This window comes from Solanum dulcamara, chromosome 4 (assembly GCF_947179165.1).
Source record: "Solanum dulcamara chromosome 4, daSolDulc1.2, whole genome shotgun sequence".
NCBI lineage: Eukaryota > Viridiplantae > Streptophyta > Magnoliopsida > Solanales > Solanaceae > Solanum > Solanum dulcamara.
In genome coordinates, this window is record NC_077240.1 from 47034069 (window position 1) to 47044793 (window position 10725).

The window sequence follows — 10725 nt, forward strand, 5'->3', positions numbered from 1 at the left end:
ATATCATCTAGCCAATAAAGTATGTGTTAGTACTTTGAATGTACTAAGTATGTAGGTATGCAATACAATGTAAAATATTTAGGATATTTATAAGGTAAAGTACATAATCGAGTGCTTGCATGAGTAATCGAGTAGATAGCGTTTAAAACGTATATATGTGGGAAGATGACTATAACCGACAATAAGACCATGTGAGCTATAACATGGAATCCCTATGTTACCCCTACATCGGAGGAAAGGGAGAGACTACTTGTCAAAGTAGACTCCGTCAATTTTACATTCATTTCTTTAACATTTGATGGCTACACAAGCCTAGCTTACTAGGGTTCCTACGGTGGCACATAGTTAATGCAACATGAGACTTTACTTAAGGACCCCTTAGGTCGAGCTCCATCTACATGCTACATTCGATGCTAAGTCAAATCCCACGGAATAGTATAATACTTCTAAATAGTCATATCATATAGCTTGAGAATTCAAAACATCACATTCGGTAGAATAACTCATTAAAACCTTTGGTGATTCAAGTATACAAGAATCATCCTTATTGCATAAAAAATCCATTAGTAAACTTTGATTTATAATATCATCATGGATGCTATACCCTATTCACCATACTACTAATGAACTTTGATTTATAATAAAATTGACCCATGATCATTAAGGGTATTCCGGGTACCATACTAATCAGGACCTACCTTAAGGAAAAATGTTCAAAAGCATTGATGGCATATCGGGATATCATACATATCATATCATAATGTTAAACATATAATAGGGATAAATCATTCTTTACTCTTCATGAGTCATTAGCTCATTATCTTGGTTGAGAAAACTTTCTACCAACATTCATTCTTTCATTAAAAAGGTTCCGATAATCATAATTATTTTGCTTTCATAAACATTCATTTGGAGTCAAAGCTCTCAATTCAAACTTCATTGATACCTAATGAAACTGGGTGAGTTCAAATCAATCAACTTTCAAGTCATTTAAATGAATGCTAGCATGCATGAGAGTAAAGGAATGCATCATTTAAACATCTTAAAACAACCCACTAATATACTTTAAAAACTACTTTCACGCCTTCATACAAGACCTTGATAAATCATTTATTTCATGTAAATAAGAATCAACATAAGTCAAGATACATATATAAACTTCAGATATTCAAGAACCTATATATTTGAAATCATGATATGAAAACCCATAAAATTCATCACTTGAAATTGAGTTGCTAGGTTTTGAGAAAATACTTGGGCTCTATGGGTGGAAGAACCCATGAGTGAGACTCACATAGCTTAGATTAAAACTTGAAGCAAATTGGGTAAACAAACATGATGTATCATATAATAAAAATATTTTAGGCATGAGAGTGGAAGCAATACTCTTATTGAAGCCTTACATACCTTATACACTCCTAATTCTTGAGAAAGATTAGATCTTTGGAGGAAAGATGGCAAAACTCAATTGCTTGAACCTTAGGGGTGGTGTTTTCCTGAAAACCTATAGATCCATGGGTATAAGATATTGATTAGTGTTAAAATAAAGAAATTATGAAATTCCATGGTCAAATCTTAACTTGGATGATGGATGAACCTTGGGGAAGGTTGGTTTCTTGAGAGCTTCTCTCTCTAAGAAAATTTTCTGATCTTAAAAAGAGAAGAAAAATCATCCATGAGTTATTAAATAGCCTCGGGCCTGCACGACCGCGCATAAAATCTTTACTTCGCATGGACAGGGCAGTTTCTATAGCTTTTCTATGCGATCGCGCAGAAAATGCCTCGGCTGCGCGGCCGAACAACATCAAATAAAATAGGCATAACTTTTTGGTCTGAACTCCAATTGATACAAACTTGGTGACATTGGAACGAAGACTCAAATACCTTTAATTTTATAGGTCATAGGACACCTAAATCTTTGTACGTTGATATATATGGCTATTTGAAATTGACCCTTATACGGACTCATACGAATACTTAGCCGATAGAAATTCTTTGGATTTGGTTTGGGGTTAGAAATCCATTATGAACCTAAACCACATCTAATATACTTTAAAACATGCGAAACCTTAAAATATCTCCTCCTGGGAACATTCGTCCTCGAATGAGAATCATTAGCATAGAAAAGGACATGACACGAGGACTAGCAACCCAACATTAACACAATAACACTTGCAATGTATAAAATATGAGATCTTTAAACTTAGCATAAAACGTGACTTTAAAACTTAACTTCATGAACATGCATGCATATGAGGACTTAATAAAACTGAAATATAGGAGTCTTAATACTTTTGAGCACGAATAACTTAGGGAAACAGGGGATAAACTATCAAAATTGGAAACCTGTACTTGTACTCTATGAGTCATAAAAGCATGCATTCTCAAATTATACAATATAGCCGGCCCTTTCAGGGATCCGGTGAATCATATTTGTAGTATCAGTATCAAGCCCTGCGCCATCATCACCTTATTACAACACATCATCATTATATATATATACATACATACCCGACCCTCTAGTGAAGGGCTTGGTGGAAAATGCAGTGAGTTGTGCATGATAACGGACCCGGCCCCAGACTCAGTGAAAGAAGGGTTATAGTATACACGATTAGAGTAGTGAGAAACAAAACATAGTTTAAATCATTATCTGAGACTCAATGAAGTCATCAAGTGAACCATCATCTGGGGATCAGGGCAGAAAGTATCTGATGTATACTCTCTAACTGTCACTAAGGACTATGTAAAAAGGAGTTTTTAGAAATCTTAGATGTATGCCAATGTGAAATATCTTATAGCAGTCCAAGCATTGGTTATCTCAGAGCCTTTTTTTTTTACAAACAAGAGTTTAGTCGAATCAATTGTTATACAGTCATATAGAAGACTCGAGGATAGCAGCTTACTACTTTAAAGTTTAACATTCAAAATTGAGTGAGGGTCCTGAAGTCATATTCAGAACCTGGGAATGGAATAACCCGAAAAGCTCATATCATATCCTACTTACATCTAAGACATGACAAAAGAGAAAAGATAGGGTTTACATACCTATACCAAAAACATACCAAGAGAAGCTTCACATACCTCTTGGGAGTTACTCTTTATCCTGCTCATCTCGTCATCCTCTGAACCTATTTAATATGAAAGTAATACGAATATCAACTACTCTTATCTTTCCAACATCTTAGGTTATACCTTAGTATTAATGGAATCTATTTCCTTAGTTGTTTCCTCGACTAGTTCTTTAGTTTGTTAAGGCATTAACGAAAATTGGGCAGCACCTCCCCTATAATGTGACCTATCCAAACTTCCAATTAGGTCCCTAAGACCTACAGACAACCAACAACAACAACCTGCAGCATATGTTTAAGTAATCCAGACCAACAATATACAAGATAAACTCCAAATGACTTATTCAAAAATACGATATCACAATATGGCGTCTAGCCTTTATTTTGTAAAGCCTTTCATTATACGCAACGAGGGGTCATGTGGCTGCAACCAGCAGCATCCACATCCCTTTTAGAATGCATTTAGTCCCTGCAACAATATATTACACCCCTGCAGCAAAAACTCACTCAAAACTATCAAAACGTGAATTCTGGACAGCTTACTATTTTACCTTGTCGCTTCATTTCGAAGGGGTAATGGAGGGAAACAGGATTTACATCCTTCATGAAAGTTATATACATGTGAATTAGGGTCGCATAAAATTTTAAATCACCCCTACATCAATTTTGTACAAAATGATATGCCCAAAACAACAACAGAAATCCATGTAAGATTTCCAAAACCAAAATCTGGGCAGTACCTCCTCTACGCTTCATTACCCTTTTTCGAGAAGCTAAAGCAAAAATGGATTTTAAAGTATACATGAAAGTTATACACCTATGAAATACCTTTCTAAAACATATTTAATCACCCAAAATGAATCTATAAACAAGAAGTTATACCAATATTACTAACAACTATCCCCTCCAAAAACGGGTTTGTTAACTAGTTTTTAACGTTTTCCCTCTTTGTTTTTTCAACTTTCTCTCAAGTTCCCAGTTGAAGAATTAATTCCGTAGACATCGTAAGATACATGTATACATTTATACGTGTTGATGAACACCGTAGATAACTATTTCACGGAGGAAAATTGGAACTTACCTTGAAAAGGAGCCATCCGTAGCTATAATCCTTTGCTCTCAAGCTTTTTCAGCTTTTGGCTAAGTTTTAAGATAAGGAATGAATTCCTTAGTCACTTAACATACATATATAGGGTGTCTTTGGAGGTGACACATGTTAGCCCCATAGGGAAAGGATTCGGGTGGGGGAGCGTCTACCTCCTCTCCCAAGCCTGATGAATGGGAAATGGCGCTAGATCTACCGGATAATCAAGTTGCACCGGAATGTCTACGACACGAAATGCACGTCGTGGTGGAAAAATATGGGTACGTATATTTCCAGACAAACCAGTTACACTAAGACCCGCAGAAACACGTATATTTCCAGACAAACCAGTTACACTAAGACCCGCAGAGACTTGTTGGAAATCGCCGGTTGGGTTTACGTGTCTAGCCCTTATTGGGCCATATATGCATGCTACCAATAGGGTGCTGCCATGTGGCAGTGGGGTCCACCTCCCCCAAGCAGGTGGATCACCTACTTGACCCCAATAAGGTGGGTCACCTACTTGATCCCAAGCAGGTGGGTCACCTTCTTGCTTGAGGTGCTGCCACCACTACAAAAAACACGCCTATTAGCCATGCGTAAAACTGTGGCTAAATGTTAACAAAACCATGGCTAACACAACTTCGCCACGGTACCTTAGCCACGGTTGTCAGCATGCCTATAATGAGCATCGCCAGTAAATTAGTCACAGTTTTATCATCCATGGTAACATTTAGGTAGCCATGGTCTTTTGTGTGTATTAGCCACAGTTGAACCGTGGCAAAACTACAAAAGTTTTTCAAAAAAAAATGCAATTATTTTCATGCAATATTCTGGTACAATACATTAATTGAGCATCAATTTTGGCTAAAAAAAGCAGCAACAGCGTGACTCAAAGTACAGCAGCAGTGTTCACCAAAATATCCAACAAAAGTATATCATGTAACTCATCTTGGTCTCCTTAAGTTGTTCTTTGGTCTTTTCATATCCGGTCAACTTTTCTTCCAAGGTTTCTACATGTTTCTATAAGTCTTCAACACGTTGATGAAATATTACTAGAGATATGAAGATTCGCATGACTTGTTCAATGTCTAGGCATTCCAAAAGCATTCGAAAGGCAAACATTACCACCTAAACCACGCACACGACCAGAATGATCAACTTCATACACTTTTCCACTGGTATCATTAGGATGGACTAGTATCTTCAAAAGAACACCTGAACTGGCAGCAAAAGAACACCTTTAGGCAGCTCTGAGCTTCAGTTCTGCTCTTTAACAAGCATCCAGAAATAAGTATTATACTAAATGTTTATGTGACCTACAAAGTCAAAGTATTGCATTGTGATATGAAATTCATGCATTCATTTTCTTTAGCTTGACATCTAGAAGAATAGGTCACTATCAATCTTATTGATTTGTTTAAATTATTCAAAACAATGACTAAAATAAAAAGTACTCACAATCAACTTGTCTCCAAGCTAAATAGTCTCGAAGAATCTCAGAGGATGGGTAGCAAACAGATCGACCATCAAAGTAAGAGGGCTCCTTATAGTCTTTCTCAAGGAAAAACTCTTTCCATTTCATCACATACATGAAAGAGAAAAAAGATGCAATGACAAATATAATTTCACTGAAATACAATCAAAACAACACATCCATATTAGGCAAGTCAATTGAGGAAGGCTGAATGTTCTCTCACAATTGTTCAAATTGACTCAAATACTGAGGAAAGTTACTGTACGGCAGAGAAACTTTTATCGTGCACGGTCCTATCAGGATGATTTATCATGTTTTCACAGTACATCGTCCTATCTCTTGGAGGTGGTCAACTAAGTTTTTTTGTAAAAAAAAATGGTAAAGTTGTATTGCTCAGCATTAAGGACATGCCGGAGACCTCCAAAAAGTTGCTAAAAGAAAGTGGACAACTGAGTTTTTTGTGCCTTAGTATTCGGTTTTACTTTCTCTGCCCCTCTATAGATGAGTGTGACATCAAAACAATAAATATGACAAAGCATTTGCCTCCAATCTTGAACTGGCACCTTTAGTATGAGGTTTTAGGTAACTGCACACTACCGACGAAATGTTAAGGAAAGTGATGCAAGAGTTACCTTGAATGTCTTTGATACAAAAGAGAGTCTTTCTTAAAAACAAAGTTGAAAAAAATAATAGTATTAAGATTATTTTTATAAAAAAAATAGAAGAGAAAAGGGTAAAGTAATGTGAATTAAGTAAGTCAAAAAACTAACACCTGTATTCGTTATGCAAAGGTTATATCCTTAAACATATCCACCAAAGAAACTGCACATGAGTTCATAAGTTTAAGGGCCTGCTCATCATTTGGCTTCTGAAAACCATTATCTTCACAAAACCTATGGCAATCAAAGATCATGAACTAGCAACCAAGGCTAGAATCTAACAAAGGACATGCTTAATATTGTCCATGAGTAATATCATTTATGGATTACTGAGGCAAATCGAAATATTTCTAAACGTTAGACTGTTAATAACCAGAAATATTCTAAGTTTGTCTCTACAATTCTGAATTAGAAATCCACATACATGATAAAGAAGATAGGCATATAAGACAACCAACTCAATGAAACAATGATTGTGTTGTTAGCAAATGCGTACTACTATTACAGAAGTTCATAGTTGATGAAAAAAACACTAAAGAAAAGTTCCATGTCACTTTGACATGAATCGGGATTTGAAGCAAGAGAAAAATAGTTAAGTCAATAGCACATCACAAATATCTGCAAATGTATCAAGCGATAGAAAGAGATGAACATCAAAACGACAAGAACTATAATTATAACCAAAAGGGCATTAAAATAATTACTCAGCATCAGAGAACATCAATCAGTAGAAAAAAAGGTAAGGAAAGTCACATGTGGAAATGACAATCATCTACACGGATCACAATCCAATATTTGATCCATCCAACACCCTGCAATAACATGAAAAAGCTGCAGCAACTGATCATAAAGCTGCAAACATTCATCTGAACTGCAACAACATACTGAGCTGTGAAGATTCATCTGAACTGCAGCAACATATAGAGCTGTAACATGCTGTATTCAATGAAAGTTGCAACATTCTTGAAGTTCAATTCAACTAGAGTGCAGATACATAGAGTTGCAACATCAAGTACTTGCAGATCCAAGAAGCTGCAGCCTGGCACATCATTGTGTTCTCAATGAACAAAAATTCCAACAGCCTACAATACTTATACATTAGAGCACTTTATACTTCTCATAGATGAAGAGGCATTCTGTGATAAGCTTTGTATGGTGAACTACTCAACAAGAGCTGCAACTACATCAACCACCTACAATATTGTGAGCTCCTTGCAAACGTTTAACATCTTTGTTTACTTATTAATAGCTGGGAGATAAGTCGAACGACTTTAATAAGTTAATCGACTTAAGTTCCATCTAGGATGTATGCTTGTTCTTTTTCAATTTAGCTATGTCTTGGTTATGTTATAGCTTTCTTGGATAGGAATAGGTAGTTCTTTCTATTCTCTTTTGCCTTGTTTAAGAGTCAAATTAATCAACATTTGGTAATTAGAGTCTTGACGCTGATGTATTCATTTTGAAAATACAATTATCATCTGGAAACACAAAAGTGTATATGTATTACTATAATCTTCGAATAAGCAAATATTCAACAAAGAAGATTTCTTACATCCAGTGACTCTAAACTATGTTCTCGGATACTCCAAAATGTAGCTACATTCTTGTTGGATCCTCAAACAATGCATTTTTGAAGAGCCCGAGTAACATAAACTCTTAACAAGGTGCAAGTTCAGACCTTCCGATAATGAATTCAAAAGTAATTAACACCTAGTTGTGTGCTTTGCAATCATAAGAAAACCAGACATGGTACTACATGCTCATGTTGATTGTAACTAAGCATAATTGCCACTGTACAGAGCTGCAGCATCTTGTACATTCAATCCAGGATGCAACACTCTTGGAGCTCAAGTTTCACCTCCTGCAACACATCATACTTGGAGTTGCAGCAGCTGATCTTGGAGATCTTCTAATGTGCAGCAACAACTCCCTATGCTTTGTGAAGAAAGGTGAGGTACAGATTGCCATTTAGCAAAATACAGGTCTCCTTTTTTGTGCAATTACAGGTAGCTAGGATGCACAACACTCAACAACAACTTCGGATGCAAAACACTCAACAACAACTTCCACCAACCAGATTTGGAACACATCACACACTTTGGAGCCTCTTTTATGTATTCACGTAGATAAAGAGGTCTTCTTCTTGGTTGGTAAGCTTTGATTGAAGTTATCGTCAACAAGATACACCATCTAAACTTCATTTGGACAAACTTGGTACGACAATGATGCACTCTCAATTCATGGAAATTAGAAATTTTCATATACTTGCTCTTTTTCAATTTAGCTATGTATTAATATAGCTTACTTGAATAGGACTAGTGTAGGTTACGTTCTTTTTCACATGTAAGGGGATAGTCTCCTTTATTTAATGCTTTCCTAGACGCTTTGTATTAAGAAGACTCTTCTCGTAGGTGCATAGTTACCTAGGGGCCACTATAATGTATTTGGGATGAGTTGACAAATCTTAGTAGGTTAGTCGATTTATGAACCACCTAAATTTCAGAGGTAAGGTTTATGCCCCTCCTTGTATTGTTCTGTTTTTATGTATAATAAAGCTTGGAGGTGTGCGGCTCAACCCCTGACCGCGACGAGGGTGGGAACCTCGAAGCAAAGTCCGTTTCCCATTAAATAAAATAAAAATAAAACATATCCAATTTACCCAAACTGCAGATTTTTAGGTTCCAGACCAACAATTTAAACACTAGCCATATATAGACTCACAAAATGGAATAAAGTTAGAAGTATAAATTCACACCATTCATAAAATTGAGTACTAATACTTCAGAGTGGATCAATAAAAGGCCACAACTTTGTAGCAATTGTCACATGAAAGTAAATAAGAATGGAATTAACACGCAAGAAAAATAAAGAACTACAAAAGTTCTGCTTTTGAGTCATTCTTAGTACAGCAGAATCAGACAAAACCATTCCAAACCATAAAATTCCTATTCTACGATTACAAGTCGCATGAAAATAGAAAGTAGGGTTTGTTGGTCATGTGATAAATATATGTGTGGAATACAATAGAAGATTGAGATAAATGAGATAAATAGAGAGCATAGAAAACAGAGGAACGTACAAACCGATGGAAAGTTCGCCGTCGATTGAAAGTTTGCCGATGGAAAGTTCGTCGCCGCCATGGAAAGTGTCTACCGAAGAACTTCAGATTTTAATTTTGGGTGTATGATTTGTGTTTATTTTGGGTCAAGTGAGGGAAAATAAAAGTGTGGGAATAAGAGGGAAATAATAGCAAAAAAGGAGGGAGTAAAAGTTTTTTCCGCCCTTTTTGGCCATAAAATTTAGCCACGGTTATTAATGCATAGATATTTTTAATTTTTAAATTAATTTTTCCACGGTATTTATAACCATGGCTAATAAACCGTGGATAATATGCATTTTTTTGGTAGTGCACGTGTTGCCTTCCTCGGCTGCCACGGGTCATCTTTTTCTCTTCCTCGTGGGTTCATAATCTCGTCTTATTTTAAGAACCCGTGTAATCCTTGCTACTTAAGCTAGACGGTACTCAAGTAGCTTAAGTATGTAGGACTTCTAAGTTAGTAACTTACGTAGGTATGTCGAGTCCCACGACTCCTTAATTGGCCTCCAACTTCTTTCGACTTCTCATAACCCTATTTCCAACCTTCCCTACTATGGGGCATCACATTATCCTTTCCTTGGAGTTGTTTGATAGTTTCGTAGCATATCCGGCTCACATGATAATGTCCACGGAACTTATGAGACATTCCGAGTTTAAAAAGGGTGGGGTGTAACAGACACTATCTCCCATATAAATGGTCAAACGACGCCATCCCAATACTTGAGTGGTACTATTATTATAGGCAAACTCGATGAGCGGTAGATGATCATCCCAACTATGTCAGAACTCCAACACACAAGCCCTTAACATATCCTCTAGTGTTTGAATTCTTCTTTCGACTTGCCTATTAGTTTGAGGATAGAATGCGGTGCTTAACTTTATCTTAGTTCCAAGACCCCTTTGAAACCATCTCCAAAAGTGAGAAGTGAATTGGGTACCCCGATCCCAAATAATGGACAACGGCATACCATGCAACCTCACCAACTCTCGAATATACTACTTGGCATAGTCTTCGGCACTATAAGAGGTCTTGACCAGTCGGAAGTGAGGCAACTTAGTCATTCTATCAACAATTATCCAAATCGAATCATGGCATTTCTAGGATGAGATAGGCCCACTAAAAAATCCATATTCATAGATTTCTACTTCTAAGTGGGGATCTCAATGTCTTGGGCTACGCCATCTGGCCTTTTATTTTTGGTCTTCACTTATTGTTAATTCGGACAATCGGATATGAACCTTGCTATATCCCTTTTCATGCCACCCCACCAATAGAACTCTTTTAAGTCTCAATACATTTTTGTCAAACCGGGATAAATAGAGTATGAACAATTATGAAC